The sequence below is a fragment of the Ceratotherium simum genome, chromosome 30, assembly GCF_057802395.1.
Source record: "Ceratotherium simum simum isolate JZ-2026a chromosome 30, ASM5780239v1, whole genome shotgun sequence".
Lineage (NCBI taxonomy): Eukaryota > Metazoa > Chordata > Mammalia > Perissodactyla > Rhinocerotidae > Ceratotherium > Ceratotherium simum.
The window spans coordinates 12,818,050-12,833,717 of record NC_141929.1 but is presented as its reverse complement, the minus strand read 5'-3'; the positions used below and the strand labels follow the sequence as shown (position 1 = coordinate 12,833,717).

Sequence of the window (15,668 nt, the reverse complement as noted above, 5' to 3'; positions counted from 1 at the left end):
GTATCCATTACGTTCTTATCATGGAAATAGATAATTTTTCCCACTTGTGGTCTTTTCTTTTCCCCTTAAATCAGTCCCTTTAACATTTCTTGTAGCACTGGTTTCTTGCTGACAAACTCCTTTAATTTTTGCTTGTCTGGGAAATTTTTGATCTCTCCTTCCATTTTGAATGATAACCTTGCTGGGTAGAGTATTCTTGGCTGTAAGTTTTTTCCTTTTAGCACTTTAAATATATCGTGCCATTCTCTTCTAGCCTGTAAGGTTTCTGCTGAGAAGTCAGCTGATAGCCTTATGGGGTTTCCTTTGTATGTAACTTGACATTCTCTTGCGGCTTTTAGGATTCTCTCTTTATCTTTAATTCTGGACATTTTGATTATGTAGTGTCTTGGTGTGGGCCTCTTTGGGTTTATCTTGTTTGGGGCTCTCTGTGCTTCCTGTACTTGGATGTCTCTTTCCTTCCTTAGGTTAGGGAAGTTTTCATCTATTATTTCTTGAAATAGATTCTCTGCCCCCTTGTCTCACTCTACTCCTTTTGGGACACCTATAACACGGATGTTAGTGCGCTTGATGTTGTCCCAGAGGTCCCTTAGACTGTCCTCACTCTTTTTAATTCTTTTCTCTTTTACCTGTTCAGCTTGGGTAATTTCTTCTAGTCTTTCATCCAGCTCACAGATCCGTTCTTCTGTATCCTCTACTCTGCTTTTGAGTCCCTCTAATGAATTTTTCATTTCCAGTATTGTATTCTTCATTTCTGATTGGTTCTTTTTTATATCTTCCATTTCTTTGTTGACATTCTCACTGAGTTCATCTATTCTTCTCCCCACATCAGTGAGCATCCTTAACACTCTTTGTTTGAACTCTCTGTCGGGTAGGTTGCTCATTTCTGTTTCACTTAGTTCCTTTTCTGGAGATTTGTCCTATTCCCTTACTTGGAATGTATTCTTTTGCCTCCTCATTTTGCCCCTTTCCCTGTGCTTGTGTCTACGTATTAGGTAGGTCCGCTATGTTTCCTGCTCTTGGATAGGTGACCTTATGTAAGTGATGCCTTAGGAGGCTTCCAGTGTGCTTCCCTCAGTTCTCAATGTTCCAGGGGTGACCCCTATGTGGGCTACGTGTGTCCTTCTGTTGTGGCCTGTTTGCTCTCCCTGTAGGCACCCAGAGAGGCCGAGTTATGCTCCTGGCCAGCTGTTGTAATGCTCAGCTGCTTGTAGTTGTTGTGGGCCCTTCAGTCTCTTTATTGGGTGTGGGGAGCCCCAGCACAGCTGGCTGCAAGTTCTAATACCACATTTGTGTTGCAGTATTTCTTTTAAGTGAGTAGGCCCCCAGCGTGGTGGGTTGTTAGTCTCAGGGCCTTACAATTGCTGTAAGCCTCCAGCCTATTAGGTCTCTTGTCAGCTCTCTGAGGATTGCAGCTTGGTGGGGCTGGCCTCAGGCACGGGAGCACCCAATTGTTTCAGACTTTGGAAGGTGGGGCAACCCCCCTATGTGGGTCTTTGAGAAACACAAGTCTTCTGCACCTGACAAGCCCTGCTGCCCACAGGTCCACACACACAGTCAACACAGTCCTGCCCCGTGTGCACGCCCCGACCTCCCAAAGCAGACCCAGTCTCTCCACGGCGGGAGCCCCACACACGCCACCACCGCCCCACACTCTCCACCCGCTCCTTGTGCACGCCCTGCCCCGCTCAAGTCAGCTCAGTTGCCAGGCTGCAGAGAATCCAGTCACTAATCTATGCAGGCCCACAAGTTGCCTGAGGGCTTGTTGTTGGGTGGGGCCAGTCTCTAGGGTGGGCTGCCTGCCCTGGCTGAGCTGGATTAAATTGGTGCTCTAGCGGGTGGGGCAGACCTGGGTTAGCAGGCCCCAGGGAGAACTCCAATGTCTGTGTCAGCACGCCCACACCAGGCCACAACAATGGCCGCCGACAATGCTCCAGTCCCTGGAGAGTTCTCATCCCTCACCGAGATGCACTCAGGGCCTATTAGGTGAGTCTCTTTTCACCACAGCACTGTGCACCTTTCTTTCTGGTGATTTTAGGTTGCTTTCTGAAATGGGTGAGTTTGCATGTGGGCCCTTTAAGAGCCGGTTTTAGTTTCTTTGTGATCCAGCTTTTCTGGGGTTATTCCCCAATGTTTTAGTAGCAGGCAAAGTCAGATATTATGCCTCTGGTCTCGATTGTGCTGGGTCCACAAAATCCCCATAGCAGGGGCGCTCCTGGCTCAGGGCCCCCCGCCTCCAGGGAGGCTGCGTACCTGTGCACTGCTCCTGGCGGCCGTGAAGCTGGCGGCTTGTCAAGGCGGCGTTTTTCTCTCCAGAAGGGAGTCTCTGCCTCTTCCACCTCAGTTAGGATTGTCCGTTGTTGCAGGAGTTCCTCTCATCCAGTTTTCAGTTCTGTCTCAGGGGTAATTTTTCCACGAGTAGTTGTAAATTGGCTGTGTCCACGGGAGGAGGTGAGTTCCAAGTCTGCTTTCGCCGCCATCTTGAGTTCCTGATATATTTCTTTGAGAGATACATGTACAGTGTGTATTCCACTGCAACGTTGAATCAGAGCTTTTTAATGAAAGGAATTTATAGTTGTAACACCATTCTATTGTGATGGGGACTCGGAGTTAATGCTACTGCAAATGTGGGGAGACAGAGAGGTTTATTGTTGCTTAAAGCTTCGGAAATAAATTCAAAGCAACCTGAAAGGAAGACCCTTCCATGAATGACCTGCTCTCTTTTGTACTGTTGTCTGTCGCTATTTCAAGATGCTGTTTTGGGGCTGGCCCCGTGGCGTAACGGTTAGCTGCGCGCACTCCACTGCTGGCGGCCCAGGTTCGGATCCCGGGCAGGCACCTACGCATCGCTTCTCCGGCCATGCTGAGGCCACGTCCCACATACAGCAACTAGAAGGATGTGCAGCTATGACATACAACTATCTACTGGGGCTTTGGAGAAGAAAAAAAGGAGGAGGATTGGCAGTAGATGTTAGCTCAGAGCCAGTCTTCCTCAGCAAAAAGAGGAGGATTAGCATGGATGTTAGCTCAGGGCTGATCTTCCTCACACACACACAAAAAAAGATGCTGTTTTTGAAACTGTCTCAGAGTAATTAGTTTGATTTGATGTTTTAACAAAAAGTAATCCTCAAAACTCTTAACAGAGTGAAAAACTTATAATAGAAAAAAGGAAAGATTTTGAAAAATTGCTCTTAGTTTTCTCATTTTTAGAGTACAAAATGATACATTTTACTTACTCATAAAATTGTTATCTGTATGTAGAATACATACAGGAAAATGGAAATAAACAAAAAGATTAAAAAAACCCAGTAACAATAAAGCTCAAGTATAGCATGGTTTTATATTCCTGAAAAATGTAATCATATGGCTTATGAACTTTCTTTTTTTATAAAGATTTTATTTATTTATTTTTTCCCCCTTAAAGCCCCAGTAGATAGTTGTACATCATAGCTGCACATCTTTCTAGTTGCTGTATGTGGGACATGGCCTCAGCATGGCCGGAGAAGCGGTGCGTCAGTGCGTTCCTGGGATCCTGGCCCGGGCCGCCAGCAGCGGAGCGCGAGCACTTAACCGCTAAGCCATGGGGCTGGCCCAGCTTATGAACGTTCAAAAGCATTTTTCTTTGTGCTCATTCATGCCACATCAACAATTGTGCAAACTGTACCTTGGATGTAAGTCCGATAAGAGGTAGAGATATTGATTTATAAATTACTATAATGAAACTGGTGATTTTTACATTAATAGAATTGTTTTTGATGTCATATAAAATAATATTTCCTTTTGTTTCTCTTTTAAATAATTTATTATTCAGATAAGGATTGGTGGTGTTGAGCTTGGAGAAGTCAACAGTTTACAGAAGAAGAATCACCTCTGCCCCCCAAAACTCTGAGGTTTGCCAAACTCATCTCTGGGGGGTTGACCAATCTTGAAAGGTGGAAACAATCTTATCCTGTGTTTTCCCAATGCTTTTATTGGAGTTCTAGGTGATGTGGGCTCTGCAAAGTCACGCTGGTGAGCTCAGGGCAGAGGGAAATGACTAGACTTTCCTCATACCCTATCAAGTACAACAGCATTTAAGTAATTTATTTGTTTACACCCTGGATCAGTTATTAGTTAAAAAAAGTTTCCACAGAAAAATAGACTTTGCAAAATGTTGACCTAATACAAAACATTCAACTTACACAGGCTGAAACTAGAATACAAGGAAGTATATCTCCCCAGTTACAAACCAGTCTATGGCAGAATCAGGACCAGATATTTACTTGTACGCTTGTTTATTTTTTATTCATCTTCATCCCACTCCCTTCTCATTTCTGCTTTTTCTTCCCATCCTCCCTCCATTTCTCCCTCCTTTCTTTCCTTGACTTCATTCACCAAATATTGAATAAATAAATCCTGTTTGACAGGCACATTGCTTGCCACATAGGCCATTGAGATCTAGTTTAAACAGACACACAACAAACAAATAAATCACAAAATACTATTGTGAGTGCTACAACAAAAATATGAAAGAGACCTTGAGCACACAGGTGACTAGATTACTGTAAGATAAGCAGTCACCAGTCAGGGTACAGTAGTTAAGCATTTGAACTCTGCAATCAGATTTACTTTCAAGTCTTTTCCCAACCACTGATTAGCTGTGTGACCTTTGATGAGTTCATTAACGTGGACCGCTTCATCATTCTTAGAGAAGGGAGAGGCCATCAGGCAAGCTCTACCTCTTCTTCCTACTTACAAATCCATGCGAGTGTCTATCTACCTAAAGGAAAAAACCATTTTCCTATACTCATAGCACTCTGACAGCACACGTGTGGGTTTTTTCCCCACACCAACCAATTCTTCAACTCTCTGGACACCAACAGGGAGTCCTACAATTCAATTATGACACTAACTAGCTGGAGTTAGTGCAGATCCCGCAGGATATGGGCTCAGTCCCACAAGACTTCCCCCACTTCAGATGCCAGTTGCAAGTCCCAGGTTGTTGCCTGTACTTCTTACCAAGTGGCTATAAATCATGAGTTCCCACAACTCCTTCCTCAGGTTCCATAATTTGCTATAATGGCTCACGGAACTCAGAGAAGTACTTACTTACATTTACTGTTTATTATAAAGGATATAAAAAAGGATACAGATGAACAGCCAGATGAAGAGATACATAGGGCAAGGTCCAGAAGGGTCTCAAGTGCAGGAGCTTCTGTACCTCTGGAGTTGGGGTGCACCACCCTTGCTGCACGTGGATGTATTCAGCAACTCAGAAGTTCTTCGAACCCCCTGATTAGGGATTTTTATGGAGGCTTCATACTGAAGGCATGACTGATTAGTAACTCAATCTCCATCCCTTCTTCCTTCCTGGGAGGATGAAGGGTGGGGCTGAAAGTTCCAAGCTTCTAGTTATGCTTGGTCTTTCTGGCGACCAGCCCCCACTCAGGAGCCCACCAAGAGTTGCCTTATTAGAACAAAAAATGCTCCTATCTCCCAGGAAATTCCAAGGAATTTAGAACTCTGTGTAAAATACCCATCACCCCTATCACTCAGGAAATTATAAGGGAGCTCTGTTCTGGAACTGGGGACAGAGAACAGATACATATTTCTTATTATGTCACAGTCCACTCCCTGGTCTCAGGCCATGGACCCCTTACAGCAAAATGATCATATCTTTCATTGCATGTACATTTGGTGTACTATTTATAGAACAGATATAGCAATAGTACCAAAACAAATATGCCTAACATTTGGAGGAGCCGGTATGGGATAGGGGTAGATTTAAAGAAACAACTTATTTATCTCATAAAGCCATTACATACTTTTTCATATTCTTGTACTAATTTATTATTTCCTCCTACCTTTGATCTACTGCTATTTGTATGTCATGATAAGCTTGTGCAGAACTATTTAGCACAGAAACCAGCTGATGGTTAGCTAGATTCAGTTCTTCCTCGGGCCAGCCATTTTCCATAGGTATTACATCCTGAGGAAGCTTTCTCTCCTTCTCCCAATACATTTGATCATCAATGCCAGTATTACCCTAGGACTTATTTACATGAGGTAGTTGAGTTTTACCCATAACCCCAGTATTATACCATATCCCACTATGATCATTTTCATTACAGAACAAATCAGTAACAATTACAGAAGTATTTGCTTTGCATTCCCGACAGAATCCACCTTTGCCATATATGTGATATTATTGACAGGCATCATTACAATTGGCCGTGACTCGTTTATTTCTGGGTTGCAAGTTAATTGAGGACAAAGCTAATTACCCTGCCTCATCTCACAGGCTTGTATGGAGACTGGTTTTCATTGTGTGTTGTTATATAGCAGGATCCACCTCCCTCCTACGGGGAGGATATGAGCGGTGTTTAGAATTCTTTCTATCCCTGCTATCTGTACCACAGGATATGTTTTATTTTGACATATTCTGGGGGCAAGAGCACTCATGGTTCATTGATGTAAGTTACAAGTGCCCCCAGAGAACTTCCATATGTCTGGAGGAACATACGTTTGGAGAAATTCCAAACTCACAGGCGTGCCCCTTGAGCCTCAGCAGCTAGGATCGAGGGTCATTGCTCCATGACCACTTCAGCCTCCATTTGTATTAAATTGGTCCAGAGCCCCTGTTGGGCCAGGGTGCAGGCCCTTTCCCAATGTGGGGTTCTAGCATTATCCAGAATTAGTTGTTGAGTAAGAGCATCCATTTTAATAGCCGTTAAACCCACATCTCTCTCCAGCTACTGCCCATTTCTCTGTCCTCCTCACAGCAACATTCCTAAAAATATTGCTTAAAATATATACTTATAGTCTTCATTTCCTAATCTCACATTTTTTCTTAACTCTTAGTATACCAGGAAAAACAGTCATTACCATTTATCTTGGGATCTGATGGACTATCATCTTTTAAAAATATTTATTGGTAATTTTTATAAATAGTTTAAAAGAAGAAGAAGAAAGGGATAGTGAAAATTACTGTTCAAAATTGTAATAAGTGTTAAACATAGCAAATCTCTCTATATAAAATAATTTTTGGTACCTGCATTTCATTAAAGATAAAAGAATATTGTCACATATTCTTTTAGCAAAAAGGGACAGTCGAGGTTTTTGTCACAAAAAATTGTGTAGACTGTATTTCTATTTTTTCCTTAGAAGCATGTTGTTCACACATTGACTCTTGAGTTTGAGAAAATGATCTATAAGATATCATCTTCTGAAGGCTCATAGTCTGATACTTCACTTATATGGTCAATTTCATCATTATCATTAGAATCCAGAGTAATGCTGTCTCTTTGTATTCATCTTCTCATTTTTCTAATAACTGTGAAATGTATTGTATATTTTCTTTGCCATTATGGGCAGGAAAACAATCTGAATTCTCAGCTGTGTTCAATGAAAAGTAAAAATAGACTACAAAGATAGGTTGTCCCGTCTTTTTTAAATACCTTTTTGAAAGATACTTTGAGTAACAGAATAAGAAAATCGAAGAATGATGATTTATTTTACTTTTGCCTTACACTTTTAGGTGAGTTTCATATTCTTCCATTTTTATATTTTAGTATTTTTTAGCATATATGGCAATAATTGATGAATAGTGATGAAATAAATTCTAGAATTATGAAATAGCAAATGTTTTAAGATATAGGAAACATAAGATCACTAAGATCCCATCATATACCTTAGATTTATAAAAGGGTCCAATGAGTTCCTACTGTAATTCAAATAGAATGAATTTTATTCTATTAAAAATAGTAAACTTTTTCTTTGTTTTATTTTTGGAAGATCTCTAAGAAAGATGAAAAATAATGAAATATTAATTCCTACAAACAGAATTGTTCAAAAAAGAAACTCAAAAGTGAAAATTGGATCCAATGGACTCTGATTGTCTATTGATTAGCCCACACTTATCAAGCTTTCCACCCCCACAAACACAACAAAATCATCTTTTAAGTTCATTAGTAACTTAAGTCTTGGCAAAATGCATAGGGAATTTTGAGTTCTCATTGTAATGAATCTCTTCACGGTTCTACATAGCTGACTTCACCTTCCCTCTTGAAACCCCATTCTGAATGACTTCTGTAACATCACACTCACCTAGTAGTTCCCTTCCTACCTCTCCTGCTACCCCTTATTAATCTCCTATTCTCATCCAGTCTGAACATTGGAGGATCTATAGACTTTGTCCTCAGGGTTCCTCTCCATCTACTCTCTTTTTTTAGGTTAACTCCTCCAATCCCATCTGTAGGTTAGTGAGTCTCCATTTAGATATGCCATATTTCATACTGAACTACTGCATACCCCTCCTCCAAACTAACGTTTTCAATCTCTATGTCTTTCCTATCTCAGCAAATAGTACCGCCATTCTCCTGTTGCTTGGTACAAACACACATGAATCATTCTTAATTATTCAATGGTAAGCTCAGACATCTCGATCTTCAAAATATATTTAAGATACAACATTTTACCATCTTCTGTGTAACAACTCTAGTCTAAGCCACCATAATCAGTCACCTGGATCACTGCACCAGTCTTCTAAATACTCTCTTGGACCCTAAATTGTGATTTTCTATTTTCCCAGAATGGTGAATGTATCATAGGACTGTAGTCAAACAAAATATCTTTGACCCTGACCAATCTATAGCACTATTCCTCCTCCTTAGGGGGAAAATGGAGTTTGAGAGGTGTGTGGCCAGTTGTGGGTTATGTGCTAATTACCTATGTTGTAAATTAAAACGTATATCAGGGTATATATAGAGTCAGAACTCAATAGAAGGCAGATGTCATTCACCGTTGGTTATGAGAATCAGAGACCTGCTTCAAGAAGCCTCACCAATAGGGAAAAATAAAACTTATTATATATATATATCAGTGTTTAAAATTTTTTTGACCATGACACATAGTAAGATGTGTTTTACCTTATAGCCCTAGTCATACATATATACATATATAGGTGTATGCAACTAAAACAAAAATTTCACGCAACCACACTTATTCTTACAACATGTGATATTCTCTGACATTTTCTACACTATTCTATTTTACTTCCGTTAAATATTGAATTCTGGTTATAATTCACTAAATTGATTTCATAACCTACTAATTACAATCATGTGTGGCATAACGACATTTCCGTCAACAATGGACTACATATATGACTGTGGTCCCATAAGATTAGTACCATCTAGCCTAGGTGCATAGTAGGCTCTACTATCTAGGTTTGTGTAAATATACTCTATGATGTTCGCGCAACAACGAAATTGCTAACAATGCATTTCTCAGAACGTATCCGTGCCGTTAAGTGACGCATGACTGTAGTCACAATCCACAGTTTGGAAAACACCAATACCATTGTATCCACAAGGTACTATGACAGCAACAAAGAAAAGCATCCAAACCAGATGGGGGATTCAAAAAGGGTTTCTCAGAGGATGTCATATCCCCTGGGAAACAGAGGATGTCCACAATCTTGAAAATAGAATTGGGTATACTTTCTGTGGTATACTGAAAAACAAGTTCCCCAAAAGAACCTGTAATGAGACAGAGTGTGAATAAGTGATAGAATGAATAAGAGAAGGGGAGAGTTCAGAAATAGCTATAAAACACACATACCATGCTTACTTCCTATTAATTTAAAATTAATTCACAATTTGAGACACAGTCAAATTTCAATTTTCTGTCCATGGAAAGAATATCAAATCTGTAAACATGTATTCATCAAATGCTTATGGAATGCCTCTAAAATTCTCAGAACTATATTACTTTTCACTTGTAGGAGTGATTATAATACTTATGTATTATTAATCTATAGCTTTGCATGTCAAGCACTACTGGAATAAATCTGGAATATGAAGGCAAAGAACAATAACAATAATGCTAATAATGCTAATAATAGTAATAGCTAATATTTACTGTGCTTTCTACCCTCGACACCCGTCTTAGAATTGTCTCTAGTGAGCTTGAGTTACTACTGAACTATGGACTGTAACTTTTGTTGTGATGAGTTGTTCCACTCACACAGTGGATTGTCTTGCATTTAATAATTATTCTATAAATTCTGCTTGAAGTTATCTAGTGGGAAAAAGCTGAAATACTGACTGAAATACTTTAACAGTAAAGCTTATCCTAGGTGAAATAATGACTGAATTTTAATAGCCCTTTTGTGGCAGGGTTAACTTTTCTTTCTCACACGGGGTTTTGAGATGTTTTGTTTCATTTCTCTGTCTTTATTATGGTCTAGGAGAATAGACTGGTTTTCAGTAATGTCTATACCCCTCCTTCTTTACATTCAAGTCCCCCCATCTTTTTGAAGGTCACAGTCTTCCTTGTAAAATTTCTCTTTAGAGAGCGTAGAATGAAAGCAGCCTCATGGAGACAGTTTTAATTTCTTGCCAGCTAGAATGAGAGTTCCTTGTAGGAGAGTGTTCCTGTGTTCAAAGCGGCTTCAGCGAGGATCCTTGGAGGCAGAGGCTGAGCTTCCAGGAGTGAGATCCACCCATACCCGGGTCTCCCAGGTGGATGGGTTGCCATTTTGCATGAATTATGGTAAAGAAATATGGTTTTCAGTGAGGAAAGCCTAGAGGAAGCCGGGGGAGCTGATAAAACAGGGCTCAGATGGAGAAAAGGGAGTGAGGAAGGCTTGTGGACGCTTGGCTGAGAAGGGGATTTGGAGACTTAACTAAGGGGATTTCAAGTTATTTTCTGTGAATATTCTCTCATTCATTTCCCTGTATGGATATATTATAAATTCCGCATTGCCCAGCGGTGTTTTTGTGTGAGTTCGTTCTTTCAGGGAAGCTGTAAGCGGTAGAAGGCGTAGCCAATGCCTGCTGTCCAGGAGAAGTGGTAGTCATTTGAACTCACACAGCAAGTAAAAGTACTCCAAATCTCCTTCCCTGACCTGCATCACAACTGGTAAATCTCAGCTCTGCCCTCAACGAATCATGTGACCTTAGGCCAAATCTCTAAACTTAAGTTTCTCAATCTGTAATAATTTGAGTGGAGGGGTAATAATAATATTTGCATAGAGTTTTTCAAATATTAAGTTTAAAAATATATGTCAATTACTCAGGGGTTGCTGGATAAAGGTGAGTTTCCTTCCCACTCTTGCATCTTCCATCATTCTGCAGACATCTGCTGGGCTCCATGAGAGAAAGCATTTCTTAACTCTCCCCTGAAAAGATTCTGTCAGACTCTCAGGGCTCAGCTGTACTGTAAGGAGCCGCTTTCCCTCTGCTCTTACTGTTTTGAAAGGGCCCATTGCTGCCACAGTGTTTTTTTTTTTTTTTTTGGTGAGGAAGATTAACCCTGAGTTAAAATCCGTTGCCAATCCTCCTCTTTTTGCTGAGGAAGATTGGCCGTGGGCTAACATCCTTGCCCATCTTCCTCTACTTTATGTGTGGGATGCCACCAGAGCATGGCTTGATAAGCCGTGCATAGGTCCACACCCAGGATCCGACTCATGCCACTGAAGCAGAGCATGTAAACTTAATCTCTATGCCACCTGGGCGGCCCCTCTTTTTTTTTTTTTAAGGCTGAATTTATTATTGCTTTTGATATTTTTCATAAGGAGAATATGATACCTTGAATTTTCTAAAGTGTCATGAACTTAGAAAGTAACACTCTAAATATCTTTCCTACTTTTCTTTTCTTTTAATTTTTAAATTAAACAAATGTCTTCAATTTAATGCAAAAGCCCATTTTACTCTACAACTTACAATTGTGTTTTGGTGATTTGGTTGTTTAGATGATATTCCAGAATAAAAGTACCCTGGAATATTTTAATTCAGGATATACTTCCCTACTATGATGCAATCTGATATTTTGTAGGACAATTATAATTCAAATATTGCATTCAATGAAATATATACAATATTGTAATTTAGTCTGAGACAATTTCTTCTACTTTTTAAGACTTGTTTAAAAATATACACAATAAAGGAAAAATTTATATGCATAAAATGCACCTAGAAGGTTTTTATAACAGTATTTTATTGTTTTTAAATTTATAAAAAATATATCATTCTCATATAGTGACCTTTTCAACAAAAAGATTCTCGTTACTGCTCCATTTTTGAAATGTTTAATATAGGCATATTTCCATATATTGGCCTTGTTACAGTAGACTATAACATCTTTCAAATGGTAGGAACCAGACAGTGAAGTTTTCCTTTAGCTGTCTTTTTCGGCTTTATGAAAGATCAAAAAAGAATGCATCTATAGGTCATTTTGGGGCAAAATTGTGAAGCTAATGATGAACATTTTTCTCTGTGTGCAATTCATGTCTATTTTTACTAGAAATGAGAATCATAGCCTCTTGAAGAAAAAATATAACCATTCTGCACTTAATGCACTTAAGCTTTATTCACACATTGAATTTTTTTTTGTATTGTACACAGTCACATAAAAAACATGCCAAATAATGTAAAGATATGCCATTTTGCATGGACAGAAGACTCAATATTTTTAAAACACACACTGTCTCTATAAATTAATGTATAATTTCAATGTGGTCCCAATAAAACATCTAATAGATTTTTAAATAGAATTTGACAGGCTGTTCTTTATGAGAGGAGCCACTGGTAAATTTGATTTTGTTTAGATAAACAATATATGAAAAAGCAGTCCAACAGAGTTAAATATAAGTGGCAAGAGAGGGAAAATATTTTTTACTATGTTAACAAATAAAAGAGTAACATCTAGGATTTTTAAAAAGAAACGTTTCAAATATTTAAGAAGAATATCAATAACCCCATAAAAAGGGATAAAGGATAGGAAAAGACAATTTACAAAAGATGAAACACCAAAGTTTGGTAAACATACATATAGATTTCAATCATGTATTTTATCATAAAAATTAATAGAAATTTTCCCTCCACCAAATAGAATGACAATTTTAAAAAATATTGCTAATATCAAGTATGGGTAGAGGTGTATATCAGACATTTTGAGTCCTAGTGGGGTTATTAATTGGTATAGCCACTATGGAGGGACATTTAGTAGCATTTATTAAGTTTTAAATGTGCATGATTTGTGTCACTGCCATTCTTCTTTATGATATTAATCTGTATGTCCCGCAGTAGGGCGTGAGGAAGTAACTAAAGAGCAACCATATTGTTATGATGAGGAAGAGTTACAAAACATGACATTCTGTCACAGACTGATTTGCAAGATATATTATGGCGTGAAAAAAGCAAGCTGAGAACGCATACAAAGTATTATATTAAAAATACAAAAATAAACTCTGTATCAGTATCGGGTGATGTGTGCATTCATACGTGCTACAGGATGTCTTGTAGGACACCCATTGCATGGATAACGATGGTTACAGAGGCAGGGGAGACTGAGGGTGTGGGTTGGTAGAAAGGAACTACTTTAGTTTGCTTATCTATTTAAATATTGTCATGGAATTTATTAAGATATTAGCTGTGTAATTAAGTATTTATTATTATTATTGTTTATTGAGGTATAATTGACATACAACATTACGTTGGTTTCAGGTGTACAACATAATGATTCAATATTTGTATATATTTTGAAATGATCACCACCAAGCATTTATTATTAAAGGAATTCTACTGAAGTGTCTAGTCCAGAATCAGAAAGACACAGTCTTGAATAGGGCTTATAAGCTAGGGTATCTTTTTAGATACATATAAAAACATTATTTTGCTTCAGTGAAGCAGTTTGCTGAAGTAGAATGCCATTTGAAGTTTAGAAGACCAAATTGAAGATTTCTAAAGATAAAATTTCTAATTATAGGCCTGACACACCTTAGGACAATTCTTGGCTCTCTATCAAATCAATAAGCAAACACCCCTCCTTTGTGCTGCTATTATTAAGGATTGATTTGCACAACCTCTTTCACACCCTTATGTAGTCCCCATGGTAAGGCGCATGATCCAAATATTTGGCATTAGGCAAAACCTGCTGTTACAGGACAGACTATCGAGAAAACCTCCTATCTGGAGTGAAGCATACCTGTAAATGCACCAACCACGTGCTCATGAAATGGCTGTTTCTCTTCACAAAGTTTTAAGATTTTCCTGCTGCTGGAAGAAGAGGAAGAAGAAGGAGGAGGAGGAGGGAAGGGGAGAGAGAGAGAGAGGGAGTTTGCATGTTTATTTTGTGGAAAAGAACAATATGTGGTCATTGGTTCTTACAGATGGAAGCTGAACACTTATTGGAACATATACTTTTACAAATGGTCTTGTTAAGTCTATATACCGAGGAAAAGAATAAGACACACCTTTAAAAAGTTTCCCTAAAGTCATTCATTCTTTCGTTCATTCATTTATTCTTTAGATATATCTTGGGTGCCTACACATCCTGTCCTAGGTGGTGCTGAAATAATTGAGAATACACAGAGTTCCCGTCCTTGTGCAGGTTACCTTCTGGGTCATAGGCAGACATCAAAGCAAATATAAAATAAAATAATTATGGATTTAAAAGCTATGAATCAATTAATTAAGGGCTCAGATAGAGAAAAGTGCCAATCCTGGTGAAGAGTGGGGAGGGGAAGCACTCTAGGCAAAGGGAACAGCATGTTCAAATGCCCTGAGGTGGGAGAGGAGCTTGATATCTGCAAGCAACTAAAACAAGAATATTGTGGTAAAAGCAGTGTGAGCAAGGGTGGAGTGGGGCCCAACAGAGGAGCCTGGAGAAATAACCTGAACCCACATAAGGCAAAAAACATAAACCGTCGCAGAAAGATGATTTTTGTTCCAAGTGCAATAGAAACCATTGAAGAATTTGTAACAGTGATCCAGCTTGGATTCTAAAAATATCACACTCCCTGATTATTGACAGTGAACATGTTTAAAAAAAGAAAACTATCTTGATTATACATATTCTGCAAAAAAAATGTCTTTTATTCCACACACTGCCGTGTGGTGAACGTATTCTTTCACTGAACTAACACTTTCCTTATTCACATATACAGCTAGCATTCTTAGAAACATCTTTGTTTAAACTTAAATTTTGTCTACTTATTTGTATTTATTTTTTTGGTGAGGAAGGTTGGCCCTGAGCTAACATTTGTTGACAATCTTCCTCTTTTTGCTTGAGGAAGATTGTGCCTGAGCTAACATCTATGCCAATCTTCCTCTCTTTTGTTTGTGGGACACTGCCACAACGTGGCTTGATGAGCAGTGTGTAGGTCCGTGCCCAGGATCCGAACCTGCAAACCCTGGGCCAAGGAAGCAGAGAGTGCAAAATTAACCACTACGCCACCAGGCGGGCCCCTAAACTTAAATTTTAATTAAAAAATATTTTTTAATGTGGTAAGAACACTTAACATGAGATCTACTCTCTTAACACAATGATAGGCACAACTATAGGCACAATGTTGTACAACAGATGTCTAGAACTTATTTATCTTGCATACTCAGAACTAATACCCATTGAACAGCAACTCCCCATTCCCCCTTCCGCTTAGTCTCTGGCAACCACCATCCTACTCTCTGTTTTTATGAGTTTGACTATTTTAAATATCTTGTATAAGTGGAATCATGCAGTATTTGTTCTTCTGTGACTGGCTTATTTCACTTATCATAATGTCTTCCAGGTTCATCCATATTGTTGCATTTGACAGAATTTCCTTCTTCTTTAAGGCTGAATAATATTCCATTGTATGTATTTACCACATTTTCTTTATCCATTTATTCATTGATGGATATTTAGGT

At 38.9% G+C, this 15,668-nt stretch overlaps 1 long non-coding RNA gene across 10 annotated transcripts in view; it reads left to right on the top strand.

Moving 5' to 3' along the window:
• The first annotated feature begins 1,629 nt into the window (after window positions 1–1,629).
• Window positions 1,630–15,668, top strand: part of LOC147913088 (uncharacterized) — a 125,210-nt gene continuing 111,171 nt past the window's right edge. For 3 of the 10 annotated variants that reach the window (XR_015549129.1, XR_015549122.1, XR_015549125.1), the window contains exons 1-2: window positions 1,856–1,983; window positions 3,809–3,887. This is a non-coding gene — a long non-coding RNA (uncharacterized LOC147913088). Of the gene's footprint in view, window positions 1,984–3,808; window positions 3,888–15,668 lie in introns of all 10 variants that reach the window. The other 7 variants (XR_015549123.1, XR_015549120.1, XR_015549119.1 and 4 more) reach the window with 6 other exon arrangements.